At 38.0% G+C, this 23,527-nt stretch overlaps 1 protein-coding gene across 1 annotated transcript in view; it reads left to right on the top strand.

Annotated features, from left to right (window-relative positions):
* The first annotated feature begins 6,265 nt into the window (after nucleotides 1–6,265).
* SEMA6D (semaphorin 6D) overlaps nucleotides 6,266–23,527 on the top strand; it is a 415,405-nt gene continuing 398,143 nt past the window's right edge. The window contains exon 1 of the mRNA XM_072962494.1: nucleotides 6,266–6,323. The gene's annotated coding sequence lies outside the window, so the exon portion shown is untranslated. The remainder of the gene's footprint in view (nucleotides 6,324–23,527) is intronic.

The raw sequence follows: 23,527 nt of genomic DNA, 5'->3' as shown, positions 1-23,527 counted from the left end.
GTGTTGGTGATGGCACTGTCTTCTCAGTTCCAGGAAAGGTCAGTGAAATGACAGGACCCCGAACTGCTTATGTCTGAGTTCTCAGACTGGTTTTTGCCACCTCCTTTGATGTTGAAATAGCTTTCCCACCCACCCCCACCTGTCCCTTACCCCACATCACTCTCAGGCTGGTCAGATCACATGGAAAACTACGCAGGATGCAAGGTTGATTGGGTGTGGAGGGTAGTACTTTTAAGTACACTGCCTAAGGGATTCAAACTAGTGACGGTGTTTTAGCACGGTTTCACACCAGTATGTGTAAAATCACATTTTTCCTCCAGAAAGAGGCTGTATGTTATCTTAGTAATACTGTAAGTAGCACCTCTGGGAATTCTGTATATAAAAGCTCCTGTTAGAGTCTATAGGGTGGCCTAGTATTTATTTTTATCCTGATTTGGACTGTGTCCCACAATTGGACTATTCTGTTCAATGTAAAGGCACACATTCTTCCATGAAAAAAGACCAAAACCCAGAAACAAATTAAAAACACTGTCAACGCGTTGATTTTGAGAGAATCACTTCAGGTCTTGTAATATTAGGCACTTTCTCAGAATAGTCCAAAATGCACCAAAATTTCATCTTAAATTTCAATTCCACAGCTTAATATTTCTTAGTTGCCTGTTATTTGTAAATCTCAAATTGCTATCTATTCTCTTGTTCTGAAAATGGATGCATATTTTTTCTTTCCTCAGTTACATTTGAGTGGAAAGTGTAGACAGGACTCTTATCTGAACCATCACCTCACACCTCATCACCCTCTGGTAAATGTACAGTCTGCTGTAGTGCTGATGACTAAGGCTGTTCTGATGATGTGAAATATGGGAGGAAATTTGCCTGCAAGATCTGCCAACTTTGCAATCAAACATATTCAACAACAATATTCAGTCTTGCTGAATTATTAATGAAGCCGAGCTGAAAGATTTACCCTTACCATCTCTATTCATAGCTAGATGAGAATTTATAAGGCAAACAAGAATATATCCTGAGTGTGGTTATACTAGCACCTGTTTTTCATTTATGTTCTACCATAAAGGCTAGAAAGAATCACCTGGGTTGCTTATTAAAAATGTAAATTCTTTGGGACTCTCCCTATACCAACTGAACAAAATTCTCCAAGAGGAGGTCTTGGATAATCTGCATTTTTAAACAAGCTTCACAGGTGATAATTATGTGTTTTCAAGTCTGGTCCACTATGTTAGAATATATTGCAGCTCTTCCACTGTGATCACTCTCGTTAAGTTGGTAACCAGTGAGTAAACGGATTGGTGTGGCACTGCCATGTAGCGTTCCAGGAGTGCGGCCCGTGGGATGACCTGATGATAGCAGAGTCATTGGAAATATCTGTAAGGAAACACAGCGCTAATTGCTGAGCTGTACTTCCTTGGGCCATTCCAAAACTACATTATGAAAGAAGCCATGCTGTCCCACTGGTCATTGCCACAGAAGTAACATCACCTGGTAAAAGAGAGAAGAAAGAGCACCCCTTCCCTTGGTAACTAGATTACGTTAATTAAGGATAAAGCTGTTACATTGTAGAACGCTATAATTCGCCCTGGTTGTTTTTGTTCCATCTTAAGTTTCTGCAATTCTATACTGTAGTGAATTAAATAGAATTAATTTAAGGTAGTATTTTTTTTTCTAATGAAGACATTTTATTGAAGAATTTCCCTTGCTAATTTTGTTTCGCCATCATAACAATCCTGCTTTGAAGAAGCACTGCATGCTCTAACCTTTCCTGACCCCATGGAAGCTCTGGGCTTTGGACCAGAGGCCAGGGTAGCTCTGTAAGAGTTGAGTTGCCACCAGAGCAGCCAAGATGAGCTGCTCACCCAGAAGTCCTTCCCGTATGGATCACAGCCTGCTTCTGTCCATGCCATCCCATGTTCTTCAGCGTCTTTTGTGTGCGCACCTGCTCTTCCTCTCCTTCTCCGCTTGGTGTCACAATGAATAGTAAATTGAACTGAAAGCTCTGACGGATAATACTTGGATAACATGTGAAAACTTTCTGTAAATTCTAAAGTGCTATGCAAAATGAAAGTTTTTCTTGAAATAGGTAGATGAGACCTCCAATTCGGGAAGAGAGTCAAGGTGTAGTGGTAACATCTTCTAGCTGGCTCTGGTATTAGAGGATTCTCCTGGGAATTCAGGTTCTACTTTTTTCCTTTTTAAAACTGTTTTAATTGTGCAAGCGATACATAGTCATTGTGAAAAGAAAGAGAATACAATTAAAAATCAATAAACATGTTATATACGAATAAAAGAGATTAATCATAATCCCAGTAAGAGATGATCACTAACACTTTCCTTTCTAACAAATTACATATGTACTCTTCCATTATATAATTTATAGAAGATATGTGGCTCTTCAACTCAATAAAGACAGATATATCTGTCTTTATTTTTAACAACTAGTGGGTCTTTTTTGTCACAACAACTTATATATGTACTAGCTTATTCTACTTTATTGGTGGCAGCATATTGTCCTATTTAAGAACACAAGCACCTGATCCAAATTTCTTGCATTCGAATCGTGATTTCACCTCTGAATAAATGTTTGACCTAAGGTAGTGACGTAATTCCTATGCTTCATTTCCTCATCTGTAAATTGGGAATAATTTAGCATCTTATCTCATTGGATTCTTGTGAGAATTAGTGAGATAACTAATCATATGTTAAGCACTTAGAATATTCCCCTACACATAGGGAATAGTAAAAAAAAAAAAGTTGGCTGTTATTATTAATTAATTCCCTTTTATTGCACGTTTAGATTAAAGGAGTTTGTTAACTGCAAATGTATAATATCATTTGAGTGAATTGAATCTCTTATAATTAGGCTCTAAAATTGTTACGTTTTTGCTAGGAACTGAAGACCATAAAGTGTCAGGGGACCTAAAAAAAATTAGAGATGGGATACACATTTGAGAGATGGGTGGTGTTGAAATTGGTGGGAACTCTCAGGTTTTTGGTTCATAATTTTCTCTGCCAACTCCTGCTTAATTCCAGGCCTAGAGAAAAGTATTATGAATTATCTCAGCTCAGTAACTAGAAGGTTTCTTCCTAAATTCCCCAGGAAACACAGATGTATAAAACTGAGAAAGGTAAATGGCCAAACTTCATAATGTAAAACAGGGAAGATGGTGACTGTTACTATGAATAGAATGTTCATTCAAGCCTAGCTGTTTGATATAAGCTGAACAGTTAGGTAAAGGGGATATAATAAGGAAAAGAAAGCAATTCTGATGGTTTTTATCAGTATCTCCCCTTCATCTCCAAAATGCCTTTCATTTCCTTCCAAGTAAAAGACAATGACTGACTTGCAAAATGGCAGTTACACCAACTAGGTGTCACCATTGAAAACTGTCTTCTTGAAGATGATTTATAAGAATTACATAAAAGCGATTGATATTTGATGACACACTTGTTTGATGGAAGCATATTTTGTTTACCAGTTTAATCAGGAATATTATGATGAAGAGAGACGTTCCGATGAGTTTTTGTATGTTTACTGCCTGCAAAAACTTAACAAGAATTTGACCCGGCTATTTTTTTTTTCCTAAAATAGTTGAGAGGTAAGCAACGTGACATTAAGCTTTTACATTTCAGGGCATATTTTATAAAAAGGTAAAAAATCAAAGGCACAGTTTCTCCGTATTTAAGTACTGGACTAACTGTAGTCTTTTCTAGCTGGTATATATTTTCTACATAACTGAAAAGATCTTTTGTTCAAATCCCATCCCTGCTACATAGTCATTGTATGCCACTGGATAAATTACCATTCTTTCCAGGCCTCAGTTTCCTCATGTACTAAATGGGAATGTGCCATCTTGAGGTTAAAGGAAAATAATGTTTACTGCAGTTAGCATAATTTCTGGCATATAGTAGATACTCAGTAAATTTTAAGGCTTTACCCATCCTTATCTGTTGATTCTTAAATTGTCCTTTACCTGTAATCTCTAAAATAAATGAAGATTTGAGTAGGCTCATCTTCTTATTTAGGCAAGCCAAGAAAATCCCCTTGAAATTTTCAGAACCAATCTTCTGAGACACAGTTTCATAATCATTTATTAGAGGAACCTTTGGACAGATAACCCAAATGTGTTTTCATAACACTGTTATGCATCAGAGTATTGGGTTGGGCTCTTCATGCACTCTGTAAAAAGACCATAGTGATCACTGACAGAAAATTGAAGTCAAATTTTGCCTTTTTTCTCTTATAACTGTAGAAAGAGGGTTCATGGGGGAAAATGATGTAAGTGCTAACTCCTCTCCATTAGATTAGAACTATTTTGGACAGAAGCTGAAATCAAACAATTGGGTCTGCCCTAGTTATTTAAAAATTGTACATCTAACTCATTTGAAAATTTTTATTTTCTTTTCTGTCATTTATTGGTTTGGCATCGAATGGATGTGGCCTAAGGTAAAACACACATCTGTCAGCCAAACTCCCTAATGTCTTTTAAGCATGACCCTCAGGTTGCCCCTCCAACCGTACTACAAGAGTGACATTTACCTTATAAAGCACATTTATAAAATTATAAAGTACATCATTCTTAAGGGCAACAGGGTCATGCTTCTTAGAAGAACACTTGACTGACTATACAGGCAAAGGGGACAGGGTTTATCTTTACACTCACTTTTGGCCTCCTGACTACAGATTTCTAAAATCCAGGTGTGTGTCTGGTGTGAGAGAGATCCTGATGAACACATCCTTTTAGGTTGGTGGCAAGTGGAAAAGATTGATGAAGTGGGTCTTTTTCATGTGACAAGTGTTTGCTCCGTACTGACAAAGCCATTTGCCCAGCACTGACTTAGACACAGACGGGCTGCAAGGTCAGCTTACATTTAGAAACCATGCACCTCATCATAACTATGAACTGGAAGATGAGAGAAAGGCTGCCAGTCACCGTGGGCGGTGGGCTGGGGCAGAGGCGATGGGGGCTGATGTTGGGAAGGATGCCAGGTTTCTGGGCTAGCTTGTGCTTACGCCAGTGTCTGCATTTGGTAGAGTAGACATGCCACTATTTTTAAACATAATACATTACTTATTTAAAATAGGCCAACTGCTCTTTCCACATTTGTTCCCATGGTCTACTCAACTTACAGACTTCTTTGAAGAAGGTGGTAAAGTCCTGAAGGAATTGCCTGGTGGCAAAAATAATGCTTTAAATATGTACAAATATAGTTCATGAATTTTTTTTCTAGTTCACATTTTTTGACCTAAACTCATGTACCCTTTGAATAGTAATAATGGTTATTAATGATTGTTATGGAGAATCCACTGTGTACTAGACACTTTCATCTCGATCCTCACAATAGTCCCATGGGGAAAAATGGTGTTTCCCATATATTATCTGTGAGAAAACTGAGGCCTAAGATCACACAGCACCTTTGCAAATGTTACCCTGCCTTGTCACCTGTGGGAGGACTGAGGTCAAGTCAGAAGGAAAGAAATAGCTGAGTATAAAGTCAGCCCTCCGTGTCTGTGGATTTTGCATCTGTGGATTCAACAAACCTCCGGTTGAAAATATTTGGAAAAAAAATCTCAGAAAATTCCAAAAGCCAAAAAAACTTGTATTTGCCGTGTGCTTCCCCATGTGCCTGGCAACTATTTATATAGCATTTGCATTGTATTTACAACTATTTACATAGCATTTGCATTGTTAGGTATTATAAATAATCTAGAGATGATTTAAAGTGTAAGGGAGGATGTGAGTAGGTTGTATGCTAATTCTATCCCATTTTCCATAAGAAACTCATATGGGAGCATCTGGGGATTTTGGTATCCAAGGGTGGTTCCTAGAACCAAGCCTGCCTCAAGAATACAAGGGACAACTGTAATCTAAAGAAATTGAAGATGGACGTATAAATTCTAATTCCTCCATTGTCCTTTTCCTTAAAAAATTCGTGAAGTGTCCCTACCATGGTTTTATGGCCATAGTTGAGCACAGGCTTTCTTAGCATTAATTATATCACATAGTGCCTAATTTCTTGGCTGACAATCTGTACAATACAATGCGTAGATGGGAGGTAAAATTCCAAACAAAGTGTCATAGTGCTTTGACTTGGAATTTCAACCAAGGACCAGTCACTAAAGACTTCTTTGTTCTCCTGCTTCCTGTTCTGGGTTTCCTATCAGCACAACCTGGGAAGAACTGACCCAAAGAGTTTTACTTCCGTTCCGTCATCTACACACTTTTTTCCCTTTCTTCAGTGACTTGATCGATTGGTACAGGCAGCGAGAAGGATGCATAACGTGTTATCTTCCATTCGAAGAGTATATATAGGTAAAGCAGGATTTAGTTGCCTACGAGCTCTATCTGACACCCTTTGTGATAGCTAACTTGATTTTTTTTTAAGGATTCAGGAAAGTTATTAATGTAATTGCTATCTCAGAGACACAGCAGTCATTTTAATACATTTATTCGTCAAGTGTTTTCACCTCTTGATTCTTGAATATAATCTACTTTGGAGCCAACAGGGGATCATGGGAGAATATTGAAAATCATGCTTGCAGGAGGAGTTATGTGGGCATTTTTTACATATATTTTGATGTATTCACTTCCAGAATCAGGTCATTTTGCAGATCAGCACAGCGATATTTACCCTGAAGTAAAAGATGTATTTCCATTTCTTTTACAAATTAAAAGTTATCTTTTGGATTTATGCATTTGAATCTTTTAACTTTAACTTTGAATCTCATTAAAATTACAGAAACGGGAGTGAAAAAAATCTATATATAGCTTTTTCTCTCACACAGCAGTTAGCAACAAAAGTCAAGAAGTACCCTAGGCTGTTCGCATTTCTTTCCTGTCTATGGGGACTCTCTCGGTGGGTTTTATCCTGTGTCTACATGAGGCAAACCAAGTGTCTGCAGCAGCTGAAAGCCGCGGGAGACAGTTCCTGGCAGTGGGTCTTAATTATGGAGCTGTCTTCAGCGACCTTGCCATTTCCTGAAGCTCTCATGAGGACATTCCGGTTTGCCATCTTCAGCAGTGTTGATCCCCACAGGTGCTTGCTAAGGCAAGAAAACGGTGTGGCCTCACATCTCTGGTGTCTCAGCTCTGGGTGTGATGCTGGCCTGTCCATCCCAAGGTTGGGCTGAGGTTTAAACTACAGGTGCAGTAAGCAGTGTTCATTCTTGCTTAGGCATCCTTCTTCGGTTTTCCTTTTCCTCTTCCCACTGTCTCCACCCTCATCTAAAAACCCATCGTTTCATGCTCGATGAGAGCATAGCTCCCTCTGCCTTCTTGTCTTAAGTCTCTTCCTGTCTCTGCTTCATCATGTGTACCGGTGACTTATGGTCTTCCTAAAACAATGTTCTCGTGGAACTACCCTTTCCACTTGCTCTCTAGTTTATACTACATATATGTTTGGCCATAATCTTTCATTATTCTCCATTATCAAGATCACTTGTTCTGGACATGTTCACCATTTCGCACATCTGCTCTCGGCAGGCTGTTCTCCTCATCATGTCCTGTCAAAATAGTGATTGATCATGTCTTTAGTGCTACTGTTTTTTCCGCTCCTGGTCTCAATCTCTAGACAGCCTCTGTCTCCAAATGCATGCCCAACTACCCTTGCTTCCCTTGTTACATCTTTAAACCCTACCCCAAACCCTCCCCTACCACAATGTTAAGGCCAGAGTCTTTAGACCAGCACCGTCCAACAGAAATATAATGCAGGCTACATATGCATAAAATTACCTTATGTAACTTTAATGTCCTAATAGCTGTATTAAAAATGATATATATATAAATGGCTGAAAAGAATTTTAATAATATTTCTATTTAATCCAGTATTTCAAAATGTTATTTCAACATATAATCAATATCCAAATTATTAATAAAATATTTAACTTGTTTCAGCAAAATCTTAGGAATCAGGTGTGTTTCTGCACTTCCAGCACACTTCATTCAGACGATGCACATTTCAGAGGTTAATTGCCACATGGGCTTAGCGGCTACCATAGCGGACAGCGTAGCTTTAGACCATCTTAAGCTGTGATTCTTTCATCTCCTCTGTCTTTCTGTGGCCCCTGTTTCTCTGACTGCGCACTGGATATGTCTGCAGGGTGCTTCTCAGGCTTCTCTAGCTCAGCACATGCAGGGAAAGCTCATGAGCTTCCTCCCTGCATTCCTTATCCCAGCACCATCCACTCGATAGCCCGAGCCAGAAACGCCCCAGCCATTGTCGAAGTCCTGGGTTGAAGCCCATTGTTGAAGTCTAAGGGTTCTGCTAGTACCAATGCAAAAGAGTTTTCTGACTTGTTTTCTTCTCCTCTGTTGCCCTTGTTTCATATTTTATCTTTGCAGCAGCCAAAATTATTTCACTCAATTTCACTTCATATGCAGTAATTTCTCATTCTCTGTCTTATAAGGCTTGAGTTCCCCAGGGTGTCATAAAGTTGCTTCCTGCCCTGACCCTAGTCTGCCTTTCCAGCCATAACTTCTGCCCCCTTCTCCCTCTGTACCATATGCTACAATGATTCACACATTTTATGACTCCTCACACCTTAATGCTTTCCATGCTTTTCTGACTTAATACTTGCCATTCTCTATGCCTTGGATGCCCTTTCTCCCAACCTGTGTTCTTTCTTAGAAAATTCTCTTTCATTCATTAAGTCTCAGCTCAAACATTACCTCCTCTCCAGGGTCTTTAAGTGCCACTTTGTTTTAACACTTCACCACCTGTACTGCTTTATTTAAAAAAAAAATTCTAACTCACCGCATAGACTTGTGAATTCCTTTGGAGTAGAGAAAGTGTGTGTTTCATCTTTATATTCCTAATGTCAAGCAATACATAGATACCAGTGATTCAGTAGGTGGGTCTGTGCCGGCATACTGACCTCCCTGCATGGCTCAGTACTTACATACTCTGTGATTACTTTAGAAATACTGTTTTTGCCCTCCATGCTGAATTATAAGCTACCTGATAACAAGGTTCTATTATTACTCACGCCGCATTAGCCAGATAAAAGTTAATTTGAAATGTATCTATTTTACAGGTCTAATTAATTTAGTTCAACCAGGGGAAGCCCTCCTCCTGGTGGGTCTCAGGGATTCACTCCCATCTTTTATGGGCTCCGTCTTGTGCTAAGTCAAATAAGACAGAACTGCGTATCATCCAAATTGCAGACCTTGGAGTTGCCCTAGAAGGTGATGCAGAGAATAATGGCCAGGGGTTTTGCCTGGGCACTTTAAGGATAGATAATGGAATACATTTGTTTCACCAGCCATCATTCAACAATATTTATTGAGTGAAAAAGGTGTGGTCATTAACCACAGTCTTAGAGTCAAATTGAGAGGTTTATGTCTGACTCGATGTTTTCAGTCTTCAAGGACTCTGTTATATAAGCTGTGTATTACTATCATTCTTACTAGAAGAGTGTGTAATATATTCCTCATAAGAAATGATCCCATAGCATAATGAATGTACATTTGAAGAAGTTAGTTCTTTATGAGAAAAGTCATTTTTACCTTTTCAGTATAAGGTGACAGAGCACGTAGTTGTTGCGTGTTCCTTATTCACAGATTTATGTGTCCAGCACTTCTTTAGGCTCTGGCCATTTAGATTGTGATTGCTACAGAAGATGAATAGATAAACCCTTTCAACACTATTCGATGGGCTTATTTTTTTCAAATGCTTAGTAAAGCAATCTCCCCACCACCACCACCCCATGCTCTGCAGAGAGCAGGAAATCCTTTTCCTGATTGGAGAACACCATTAAAACAGTGGGGGATACTACCAGTTTAACACTATGAATTGTGAAGTCTCTCTTAGCTGTATCGTTAAGACTCAGGGTAAGTCTATTCTTATATAAAATAGGAAACTATGTGTGAGGATTTCAAGGTTTCTTTGATATCTGTGGAACAAGAATCAAACCCAGAAGGAAGGCATAGCAATTTTTTTCCCCCATTTTGAAAAACTTTTTATTTTCAAGTCATTTAACACTTACTGAAAATTTGTAAAAATAATACAGAAAGTTCATGAATATATACCCTTAGCCCAGCTTTTCCTAAATCTAGGAAATTAACATTGGTAAAGCACTATTAACGAAACTTCAGATCTTACTAGAACTCACCAGTGTTTTTCTTCCCCAGTGTTATTTTTCTGTTCTAAGATTCAATCCAGGATCTCACATTGCATTTTTTTTTTTGTGGCTTCTCTTTAGTCTACCCTAATTTGTGACAGTTCTTCATTCTTTTAGTGTCTTTCATGACCTTGACACTTTTCCTGAGATCTGGCCAGTTATTTTGTACACTGTCTCTCAACTTTAGGTTTTTCAGATATTTCTTCATGATTTAATTGAGGTTATACACTTTTGGGAAGAATACCACAGAGGTAACGTCGCTCCCTTCTCAGTGCATTACATCAGAGGCACATGCTGTCTTGTTGCATGTAGAATTACTGGTTGATAGGAGCTTTGAGCACTTGGTTAAGGTAATATCTGCTGTATTTCTTTATTGTCAGGTAGCTCATTTTCTCTTTCTAATTGATACATATCTTAGAGAAGATATTTTGAGTTAATGCATATATCCTATTTCTCCTCAAACATTTGTACATTGATTTTAGCATCCATTGGTGAATGTTGCCTACAACTGTGGTGTTTGCCTAATGGTGGTTTTGTATTTCCTTCAGATGGCAATTCTTCTTCTTTCTTTCTCTATGAGAACATATTGCTACATCTACCTAAACTCCAAGGGAAGAATCTAATTCCACAGTTGATGTATTTGCAGAATTGGTTAATGTCCTGAATTTTTTATATCTGCTTATATTAGTCTGTCTTAGTCTTGGTCTATCTATCTAGCCAGCCAGCTATCTACCCAACTATTTATACATTCATATTAATTTATACATTCATATTAATAAACTCATGATGATAAAGTCAAATTATTCAAACCATGTGTCATTTACTTAGCCAAATATTATAGCTTATAAATATTTATCTCTCACCTTTCCATATCGTCTGGATAAGATGTGTATTTATATTTTAAAGGCAGATTGGAGTTTTGGAAATCAATTACAAATTTTTTAAAAAAGAAATGAAAAAGAAAAGGAAATAACCTACTCCTCTTTTTTATCCCCTAAAATCATCACCCTTCCATTTCATTATCTGAAGAGTCAAACTTTTTTCTGAGTTGACTAATGCCATTTATGAAAGGAGCAGGCATGAGGAAAGAAAAGGAAAGATAACATACTTGTTTGGAGAACAAAAAACATATACAAGGGGCCAAAAGAAAAGGGATTCCCAGTGGAAGGACAGGAATCCTGCAGGTTTATTGCGGTACTGTGGCAGCTGAGAAGAAAGCACACGTCTGATGCTACAGGCGTTTTGCTTGAGTTGTCCTCATTTTCCTTTCTTCTTTTGTTGAAATGCATAGACTAGAAGACCAAAAGAAACAAATTTAAACATCAAAGTAAGCAAAAGTTGATCAATACCTAGTGTATAATACAAGTTCACACAAATTTTCACAATTCGGAGATAACTGTATTACCATTTTGTTGTGCCTAGCTATTTATCTGTTTTTCTTATATAAATATGAATTTATAAATCAATAAAACTAAAATGTAGTTTGGTATCATCTTTCCCATTTCACACACACAAAAAATGATTCAACTTGTGTTTACCTAATTTAGAGATATGTGTGTGTATTAAGAAGCCATGGCAGAAAAGCATATTGGTTTCAAATATAAACACCAAATAAAAAGACTTAGGATCAGATCATCAAAACTGTAGACTTCAAAACTTCATAATCAACTGCTATCCATATGGAAACTATTACTACATGTTCTAAGATGGGTAGCAACAGGGATTTATTTATTTAATAATGGTTAATTATTTCTCTTAAGCAAACACAGAGAAGCCAACTAGTATATGATATATATGTGTATCTTTATACATATATGTGCATATATGTATATTTATGTAGTACATATAAACATGTTATTTCTATTATATACTCTGTATCATATACTTACCATATATAGAGAGATACAAAAGTATCTCTTTATAGATAGTAGTGTAGGATATTATGTGTATGTTTATGTATGTCTAGATATAGTAAGTATAGGGCATGTGATTTTATAATCTGCTCTTTCCACTTAGAAATACACTTGAAATCCTTCCATACCAGTGAATACAGTTCAACATCATTTTTAAGGCTGTTATTCCATTCAGTGAGGTTCATTAATTTATTTAAAACCTTCTGTTCATTGGCATTTTATTTTTGGCTCTAATGTTTGCTATTACAGACGATCTTATCATGAACATATGTTTGTAGAGCTGTTGAGTCAAAGAATATGTTCATTTTTATACAAATTTCTAAAAATCACTCTCTAGATAGGTGGAACTGATTCACGCTCCTGCCAGCAGCATATGCACGTGCCAGATGTGCCACACCTCCTCCAAATACTGGCCTCATCGCTCTTGTTAATCTTTTTTGCTAGGGAAAAAAATATTACTTTGCTTAAAAATTTTATTTCTCTGTTTTCTAGTGAGTTTGAATATTTTTCCTTGTGTTTCTTGGCCATTTAAAAAAAAATGCTTCTCTAAATTGCTTTGCTCAACATAATTGTGCAGAAAAAAGCACTTATTCTGTAAATTGATCTCTGTCATAATTCTCCCTCACTCAAGGAAGAAACTTTAAACTCAGCCTTGTAACTCTTCCCCAACTAACCCAATTCATTGTTTTTGCCTTGAATAGGTTACTCTATTATCCATTGTCCTTAACTAATACACACTCTTTGGAAATAAGAGCACAGAATGGAGGTTTTCAGATCCAAGATCTGTCAGTATTATTTCCTTTCCTGTATTCTAATGAGCTGTGACAGTCTACCTACCCTTTAAAATAAAATGCATTACCTACCAAGGCCTCTTCTCCATAGGTGAAAGCAATGTGAAACCCTCTCTCCCATTTAACTTGCCTTTATGCTGCTCCTTGGCCACCAATTCGTTCCTTATTATTCCTGCTCCATTACTGGTGGTTTGGGTCTAAATGCTGTGCCTTCAGTCATCATGCTGTTTCCCTGCCTGCACCCTCTCTGTGCCTGGAGTTACCAAGTCATTAATGAAGGGATTCATTTACACCTTGATATTTCATTTGCAATTGTTATTTTATCTTTAGGGCTTCTTCTATAGTCAGAAAATAAAAATCTAAAAATTGCTTATGAGAGACATGAATTTGCTGCCTCAAGCAGTTGCCCAGGTACCAGAAAAAAACAAAACGAAACAAAACAAAACAAAAAACCCCAACATCTCATGTAACTAGTTATTAGAGCCTGCACAGGTAATTGGATTTGGATTTGTAGGACATTCAGACGATTTTCCAGAAAAAAAATGGCTGCTGTTAAATTACTTTGAACATTAGGGGTCCAAACCATAGCTGCTGTCCACCCTTCCTTGAGAAAACCTCCCTAAGCTGTACCACATCGGAGAGGACCCATATGAGAAACCATTACTGAAATGGATTCTCTAATGTAATTTTCATTCATTTCTTTACTGCTGGGCATGAAAATATCAGGAACTAAATTCTGTCATAATCATACTTAAAATCTCAAATTAGAGCAATTGTGGAAAAGTTACAGAAATGTTATAATAAGCGTTATTTCATTTTACTTGTGACAGTAATGGCTCTGCTGTTAACCAGTGCAGTGGTCATACTACTGCTCAATCAGAAAGAGAAAGAGATCATTTCATCTCATCTGGCCTGGCCTGTTAAAAGCACTCGCTATGCACACTCTTGTTCAAAAGGTGTTGCTTTTCAGTGCATTCACTTGGTGTGTGAAGATCAAAATTGCAAGCAGGTCAAATGGGAAGCCCATCTTTCTCTTCCCCGTTTCTCAGAATGTGCTTACTGCCTTCAGTTAGGCAGCAACCTGGTTTACATTTACAGTTTTGTTAGTAAGGGCTGAGTTGTTTACAAGCCTTGTTGCCATGTGAACCTTGAAAATAGATCTGACAGGGAATTTTGAAAGTGCCAAGCTGAAGCTCAGGATGTGGGAATCAGGTTTGTGACATGTTGGTTGTTAAACACTGATCGCTGAAGAAAAATCAGTGACTTCCTTAGGGGGGTGTGTGTGTGTGTGTGTGTTAGTAATTGGGGTTTGTCAATTGTCAGGAGAGAAAGAGATTTCCCTCATGCAGATTAATTCTCTTTAACCCCCTCCCTCCTAGCTCAACCAAAGCCACACAAGACTGGTTATTCACATGGTTACAGTGAAATAGGCCACCGACACCTCTCTGGAAAATTCTAAACACATATCCCAGATTCTGGGCCTACGTCCTGGACATCTGGAACTGCTATTTCAAAGAGACAGGCTCCAACCATTAACCCCACGACAGTAAGGTTAGCCCAGAGCCAGGCTCTCACTCTCCCACGGTGAGCCCATGCCCCTGGGTGGCCGGGTGTTGGTATGTCAGGTGTGCTTAAGCCTTTGGGAGGTGGATGCTGCATGGACACTGCATATGTGCCTCGGTGCCCATCAGTACTGGGTTCACATCCTATTGACTAGGTAGGTGACCCCGGGTGAATTACTTAGTCTCCTTTTCTAACGTTTCCTCACCTGTAAAATCGTGATAACCACATCTAACTCAATGGCATTATTATAAGGATCAAATCAAATAATAAATGGCAACACTCAGCCTAGTGCCAGGCACATGATAAGCACAGTATAAATAGTAGTTATTCTCATTACAGTAACAGCCCTGCCCCTACATTTTCTACCTTTTTGGTTAAATTCACCAGTGAGGGGCCACTCTGCTCCAAGAACCACATTTAGTTATGAGCAGACACATATGTGTTTGAACTGAAGATTGTGGTAAAATTACTTTATATTTCTGTTTAAATATTTTACAGTTTTTTTAAAAAAAAGATGTGTGAGTAGAAAGCCTATCTTTCTATTTACATACAAGCCTATGCAGATAGACTTTTTGTCCCTTAGCTTGTGACTTAGAAGTAGAAAACATAATACAGAGTAAATATTAGGTAGGATACAAGCAACAATAAAGACCATTATTTGCTTAGCTGAGACATTATTTTCTCGTTAAGGAAAGGGAAAGCCTGATATGTTGGACTGGGAAATCCTGGGAGAGTACTCCTGCAAAATTCTCAATGTTTAAATGCTCAAGAGGGCTCTGCTGGCAAACTAAGAGCTTTTCTGAGACACAGGACAGGGGAAGGAAATAATATTTATTGAGTTGCTTACTAAATACCAGAATCAAGACACTTTTAATCCTCTCCTCTTTTAATGTTTGAGAATTATACCAATGATGTTTATCTTTATCTCCATCTTACACAGGTGAGGCTTCGTGGATATATTGCAGGTAAATGGCAGAACCAGCACCTGAGTCCAGGTGTGCCAGCTTCTGAGTGTAAGCTCCTCTAGAGTGTGGAGCCTAGCCCACAGGCCTGAGGGAAGCTGCAGAACACAGAATTAAAACCTGATCATTCAGACACAAAGACAAAACTAATCTTGACGCTTGATTCTATGTACCTTAGACCAAACAAAGAAGGCAGGAAACATAATGTTTCTTAGGATAACTATGTAGCCAGCAAGAGTCCATGGGCTCTCCTTTGATGCTAAGCCAACATGAATAATAAACTGCTAACGGAGAGAGTGTATCAGAATACTTGAGGAAGCTTTTCAAAAAACTAAAGCTTGGGCTTTGTCCCTGAAAATCTTGATTTTCCCACCCAGAAGATATAACTATGCTGTTGGGCAATAAACCAGAGATTCCTGAGAGGAGAAAGTCTTTAGTGCAGATCAAGGTCTTGATGGGGACTTAAAGGCATGAGGCATGATGGGGATTTTAAGGCAGAAATGATGGAGAATACCTGAACTGCTGTGGCTTAAAAGGCAGCATTCAGACCATCTGCAGAGCATCCCTCTGTACTCCTCAGGTAGGTGACCAAAGTGCAGGCTTCCAGCTCAGGTCTTACCTGTGACTGTGATCCACCTTGACGCTTCTGGCCAACTTCTGTTTCCCTCCATCCGTGAGGTCTGGTGCACCCCTTAGCTGTTGGGGTCCTCATCCTCTCAGTAACTTGGCACGGAGTAGGGAGGGAAGCAGTGGACCAAACAGGAGACCAAAGAGGGGACAATGGACTCTACGAGGGAAACATTCCAATGCCAATTTTATCATTTCAATATCTGGTATCTTGTCATTTAATTTTTCTCCCTCCAGTCAAGTCATTGGAGTAGATTTTCATCCATTGAAATAAGAGTTCATTCATTTCTTTGGTAAATCTAAGCTTCTTATTTCATGGGCTTCAGTGGGTGTCCTGTAAAATTCCAAGCAGATAAAAGAGAGTTTCCAATTAGAGGATGCAGGATGTGGAAACATGCAAGGGCAAAGTGTTGACAATGCATCCTTAGTTATGGGTGTGAAAGAATCACATGCCACGCACAAAAGCGTGGCTGCTCCTCCACGGTGCACAGCCTAGTTTGTGTTGCTCACTTTCAGTCTTCAGCTGTGGCAAGAACATCAGATCTCAGTAGTCTAGGTCATGAGTTTAATTTCTGATCCTACCCCAAATCTCACTGCCGAATTCTTCTTGCCCTTAATTTCATAATATACTCTACCCATGTCCCAGGCCACAGTGAGAAAGGGTCACCATAGGAAAATCTGGATTTCTTTTGGAACAATCCAACCCTTGACCACATTATTCTTGTTTTTTCACTTTCCTTGAGCTAACATGAACATTAAGCTGATCAATGAGCACATATTTTTCTGTGCTTTCAAAGTACAGTCTGTAAGGAAATAATCTCATATGTGTGCCAAGATATATACAGAAAGATATTCAATGAAGTGTTATTTATAATAGTGAAGAATTAAGTTTTGAGCGATTTACTTAAGTAAATATTGCACATTTTTGTGCTAGAATATGATGCAATCATTAAATCATATTTTCACCTTATTTATATGGAAAATGTTTATTGTATTCCTTAGATAAAATGGGATATGAAACTAAATATATAGTAGAATTCCTAGCTTTGGGGAAAAAAATAATGGATATGAATAAATGTGAGTGCAGAGATAGGATTATATAAGAAAATGCAACAAAGCAAAGGAAGAGTAGTATCTTCGGATGGTGTACTTACAGGTGATTTTTATTACCCTCTCTGTGGTTTTCTACATTGTTAAAATTGTCTATAATGAAAATAGTATTTAAAAATGAAAAGGCTGAGGGGCAAATAAGAACAGAAGTCAAGAATAGATCTGTGGTAAATGTTTCTGTCCCTAGCCATTATGGGGAGACACGACATAGGAAAACATACGAACAGCAAGAACCTATGTTTTCAGTCACTTAATACATTTCCAGTTCTCATGTTGCACCAGCAACAGCCTGACGCAGTGGTGACTGGATCCTTTGTAGTCTTGGAATGAGGAGCTCAGGAAAACAGTCCTGACTTTGCCCTGAATCTGTGCACAACTTTGGCAGGAAGCTCACCTCTCTTCCCCTTTATTGTCATTCTTCCAGTGTGTTAGACTTCGAATGAGAAGTGCTGAGGCTGAAGTCTGTTTCTAATTGGCTTACTTATCTGAAGAATGAGTGTGAATGGCATTAATGCACCTAACAAGACATCTTTGGTGATTCTACTTTTCCTTGGCTAATAGCACTACAGCGTGCTGCGGTGCCAGCAAACACAGCCCCGTTGTTTATATGATAACTGAGCTTTAATTGGTTTATGCATATTAATGTGACCTTGAGTGGAGATCAAAAAATGCTTGCGAGACTGAAGAAACTGTCAGGTTCCCACCCCAGCATTGGACATGTTGGGCAGGAAAGGGCACCAGATTCTGTTTCAGGCAGCTGAAACAGAGTCTGAGCATTGAGGACACCATAGGAAATGGGTCCCGGTCCTGACAGCATATTTGTAAGCTCAAGACTTTCACCTGATTGTTGTTCGCGCTCTGGTTAAACATAATCACAAGGAACTTGGGGATGTGCCACTGGGTGGCACAAAAAGGGATATGGCAAGTTTTCTTTTGCCAGTTAAGCTGCGTTTTTACCCCTTTGGGATGAAACTCAAGATGATTTTCTAAGTCCATGTAAGCTTTAAATCAAGAATAGAGCTCTCCCACTGGAATTTAGCTGTGGCTGTGGGGGCATTCATTCTTAAAGAGTGATTTGCATGAGAGCGACATGGCTGTCCATAATCTTAAAAGCCTCCATCTGCTGTGTTAGGTCCCTGGGGTGCCCACAAGATAATCATGCTTCTTGAATAAAGGATTGTGGTAGTAGATTAAGGCCCTATGTAGCTTGCTTCCTGAATCACAGAACAGATCTACATACATGCACAACATAATATAACCAGTCATTTACACAGCGTCGCCACTCCAATGACCATTTCCTGTCTGTTAAGCTTTGTTACTGGAAGGAACTGCTGGAAGTCACAGCTCAACAAATTCAAACAAACACTTACTGTAATCTAAGATAATTAGATAATAGTAAGATAAGAACTCTATTCAGGGAAGTTGTCCCTTTTGTGGTTATTATATATTATTTTTATTGGGAGGAATTCCTAGGTGAGGTAGGAGACTGGGTTTGGCAGCCTTGATTGTTCCTTATGATAAGAGTTAATGAGTTCAATGCACACTCTACTCAAATCTGTAGGGTTTACTCCAGTTAGATTCAGCTGTGGTTAATAGAGTAAGATTTAATGAGTAAGTATTTATTGTGTATAATAGTCCACATTATTGTGAGGTGTTTATCATAGTGAAGAATAGAGTAATTGATCAAAACCTAAAGAATAACTGGTGAAAAACTTCAAGATATTTGTGAACCATCAGTGAGAGCTGAGGCAGGCTAATGTATTTTCCTAGTTCAGGCCTAAAACCTGAGATAAAAGGGCTGTAGACAAGACCTCACTGCCCCCTTTATAAGAGCTTATCCAAGTGTCTGGATGGCAACAGTCTCATTAGTGATGGCCAGTGTCATAACATGTAGTGGAAAATTAGGAAATTAATCTGATGGCACACGTCATTCATTCATTCACTCCGTCAGCAGAGACTTACTAAGCACTTCTTTCTTCTAGATATTACTCTAGTTTCTGGAATTCATGAGGGAACAAGACAGACAAAATCCCTGCTGTCCTCGAAGTTAACATTCTAACTGGGGAAAAGGCAGAAAACAGACAAGTAGTAAATGTATTCTATTGCAGACGTCTTGAGGTGCTATAAAGAGAAATGAAGCAGGATGAAGGGGCCAGTATGGGAAGCAGGAAGGTCACGATTGCTCACCAGGCGGTCTTTAATAAGGTGCCTTTTGAGCCAAGACCTACGTAAAGTGAAGAAGCAAGCCGTTTGGCTCTCTGGCAGAAAGACATTCTTTGTACCTCAGGGTACGAAGGCCCTGAAATGGAGGCATACTTGGTTGTTTTGGAGAAGAGTAAGGATCTGTGGCTGGAGCAGAGGGGCAGAGGAAATAGTGGTAAGAGATGAGGTTCCAGAGGTGGAAGGGAGCCTGCTGACGGGTGACAGGCCCTTGTTGGAGAAGGAGTTGCCTGGAAATTAAGAAGAGGGGAGAACATTGGAGCAGATGCCAGTGACCCAAGTAAATCTTTCCTCAGAGCCAGCTGTGTCTGTGAACTAGCCAAAACAACCTGCCTAAGTACTAATTAAAAAAAAAAAATCCAAGAGAAATTTGCTTGGGAGAATGCACAGTTGGAACAACAATTCTGCTTCCAGTTAGTCTTGTATTGTTGTCTGCTCGCTGTTTCCCCTTTCGGGAAAAGTGACGACTCCTGCTGTCAGAAGAAAATAATATATATCTATGGCTTTACATTTCTAGTCAAATCATTCTTTCTAGAAAATACATACTTTTTTCAGGGGTCAGGTCTGGAGACCTTCAGCTGAATCGCTGGAGTTGGTTTCAGCTGGCTGATGGAAACATTGTGCGAATGCAAGACTATGGAGTTAAATCATGTTAGGGTCGTAGCCCCAGGCTTAAAATACACTGTCCTTAGCAAAAGAGAAGTGGGCAATAGGAAGGCACTGATTCAAATAGAAATTGAAACACCGCTCTTTCCTCCCTTAGGTTTCTGGTGTTTACTGATTCAGTTTCCAAGATCCTGTCATGCCATGGAATGGGAGGAACTGTTGGGAGTGCTGAGAGCTGAGAGATTTATAACTCTGGCTTAAATGGTCATTCCAAAACTACCTAGATCAAGAACTTTTTAACTCATTTTGCATCTTAGAATCTTGGACTTTTCACTCGTTAAAAAAAGTTCTTACATATGAATCATTTTAGGAGATTTAGAGACCTCTCAAGTCTGCCAGTGGAGTCACATTAAGTTTTTAATGCTACTAGAGGGTCAAAAATGGAATTAGAAATGAGACCCAAGTTTAGTTCTGTGTGTTGTATATAGCAGGAGCTTGGGGAGACAGGTATGTGTTCATTTCCAAGTTTTGTCACTTAGCAACTGTATAATTTTGAAGAGGTCACATTCTCCCAGAATCTTCTCATTTATAAGGTAGGATATTTGTTAACTCTCTCTCTTCCTCCCTCTCTCTGTCTCTGTCTCTGTCTCTCTCTCTCTCTTAATTTGTCTGAGTATTAAAGTTGAGGTAAGGTGTGACCAAGTACTTTGTTAATAGTAAAATTATAAATAAATATTATTAAACAGCTTTGTAGAATTTGAAGAATCACTCTGCAGTGATTGTATGCACAATTTGAATGAGGCACTTGTTATTCTGGGAAATCGTTATGCAAATCCAAATCTATTGTTATGGGACTTCAGGGGCCCTGCCCTTAGGCGCATGACATTCCTTGTAACATCTGGAAAGCAAAGTGTCCCCAGTGTTAAGCTCTTGTTTGCTCTCTCTCCACCCTCCTTCCACCTACAAATCTGAAAGATCATTGCATGCCTGATACATCTGTGGTGCTCCAACCCGGAGCCCTTCAAATTTAATGAAATTGTTCCTTGTTTGCCCTAGAACACCTAATTACTTTACTCTTAATCATCTAAAAAGTAATGAACAATAACATCTGTTTTTCAGTTGTTTTCAGGAAACACTATTAAGTTGTTCTCAGTGAATAAGTTCTGCAAATCTCTAAGTCATATTTCCTCAAGCAAGAAATTTTAACAAACGTTTATTGAATTGTTTCTAAAAGGTATTACGACTACTTACTTTATCATAGTATTCTGAACATAGTTTAACCTTTTTTTGATTGATATAAAGCTATCATTAGGAGCTAAAGTTATAGTGTTCATTAGTACAGTGATGACTGAAACGACTTTTGCACAGTGCAGCCCCCTTGCCCCTACACAAGTAAACCCAAATTACTTTTAAGGCATCCAGATTTTTTGCTTCCTTGCTTATTGTCGCCAGTATCTTTCTGGTTGGTCTCCTTTCAGTGTAAGCCCTCACCCACCTTTACTTTAAATTTATTCTCTTTTATAGTGCTTCATAAACTTAAGAATTTTATGTACTACCTTCAGATTTTTTGCCATATCAATTTTACCAACATTAGTAAACACGTAATCCTTTCTTCAAAAAATAGATTAATTTTTTTACTTAAAATATCTTAAAAGAAAATTGTATCACTCTTCTATTACCAGTATAATTGTCAGTTATATTTTAGCGTACATTAAAATAAATATATAAGGACTTCCACTTCTAGCCAAGATAAAGTAGCCAAGAATGGATTTATACTCCTGTCTGAAACAACCAATAAAATGGACAAAATATATGTAATAACAGTTTTCAAGAAACTCTATGTCAGGCAGTGAAGGACAGTGATACCTGAGAGATGAGGAAAAACCAAGTAGGGTCTATGACTGCCCCAACTTACTCTCTTTGGAGAGTTTCCAGGCCGCAGTACAAGGAGGGAAAATCAAGGAGGAGCCTGATATTCTCCCTGAGCTGAGGATACGAAGCTGAGAGTATGAGGAGCTCAAGATGTCTAGAGTTCTCAGGACAGAGATCCTGAGAAGAGAGAATCGAACAGAGAACTTTGGAGATCTGTAGTGTCCCTCTTTAGGATTCAGTTAAGTACTGACCAGTGCAATACTGTACTAGAAATTCTAGGCAGCAAAGTATGGCAAGGAAAAAATGTCATTTAATCAGAGATAATGAAGTAAAGCTTTTAAAATTGCAGACAAAATGAATATCTATGCAGAAAATCTGGTGAACTCTTACCAAAAAACCTGCTTAAACTAAGAAGTGAGTTTTGCAAAGTTACAACATACAAGATCAATATACGGAAGTCAATAGTGTTTTTATGTTTTAGCAATGAATATTTGTTATTGAAATAAAAAATCAAAGCCATTTTAGAATAGCATCAAAAATATGAAGTACTTAGGGATAAATATGTAAAAAAAAAGATACGCATGATCTATACATTGAAAACTATAAAATATCATTAAAGAAAATTAGAGAAGACCTAAATAAATGAATTGATATACTGTGTTTATGGGTTGGGAGACTTGATATTGTTTGGATGTCAGTTCTCCCTATATTGACCTGTAGATAGAACACAATTCCAAATCAAATTGTAGCAGGCATTTTTGTAGAAATTGAAAACTGATTCTAAAATACATATGGAAATGCAGATGACTTAGAATGCCAGAATGACTTTGGAAGGGATAAACTTGGAGGACTAACACTACAGGATTATAAGAACTACAAACCTGCAGTAATCAAGACAGTATGGTATTGGAGTAAAGACAGACAAATAGATCAATGGAACAGAGTAAAGAGTTCAGAAATGGATCAACTCATATACAGACAGTTGATTTATAACAGGATCAGATGCATTTCTACAGAGAATGTTTTAAACAAATGATGCTGGAACAAATAAATAGCCATATAAAAAAAAGTGTTGATCCATACTTCATACTATACACAAAAAATTACTACCCTACCTACTCTGTATATTTTCCATATACAGAAAATTAACTTGATTTTGGATCACAGACCTAAATGTAAAACCCAAAACTATAAAACTTCAAGAAGAAAACATAAAACATAAGAGAGAGCCTTTGTTCCCTTAAGTTAGAGAAAGATTTCTTAAATGTGAAATCAAAAGCATAATCCATAAAAGAAGTAATTGATGAAGTAGATTTTATCAAAATTAAAAAACTTGTACTATTCAGCAGACAGTGCTAAGGGAATGAACAGACAACACAGGTAAGGCATATATCTGACAGTGAGCATAAATCCAGAACTTAAAAGAATTCTCAAAATCAATGATAAGATAACTAACAACCCAATTAATAATTGGGATGAAGATTTGAACAGAAACTTCATCAGAGTAGATATACAAGTTGACACATAAGCACATGGAAGGTGCTCAGCATCATTAGTAATTAGAGAAATGCAAATTAAAGTCACAATGAAATACCACTACACATCTTTTAAGATGACTAAAATTAAAAGACTGACTATGCCAAGTGTTGACAAAGATTAGGATAACTGGAACTTTCATACTGTCCTCATGGGAATGTAAAATGGTACAACCACTTGAGAAAACAATTTCCCATT

This window comes from Vicugna pacos, chromosome 6 (genome assembly GCF_048564905.1).
Source record: "Vicugna pacos chromosome 6, VicPac4, whole genome shotgun sequence".
NCBI classification, from domain to species: Eukaryota; Metazoa; Chordata; class Mammalia; order Artiodactyla; family Camelidae; genus Vicugna; species Vicugna pacos.
This window is presented reverse-complemented; position numbering and strand designations above follow the sequence as displayed.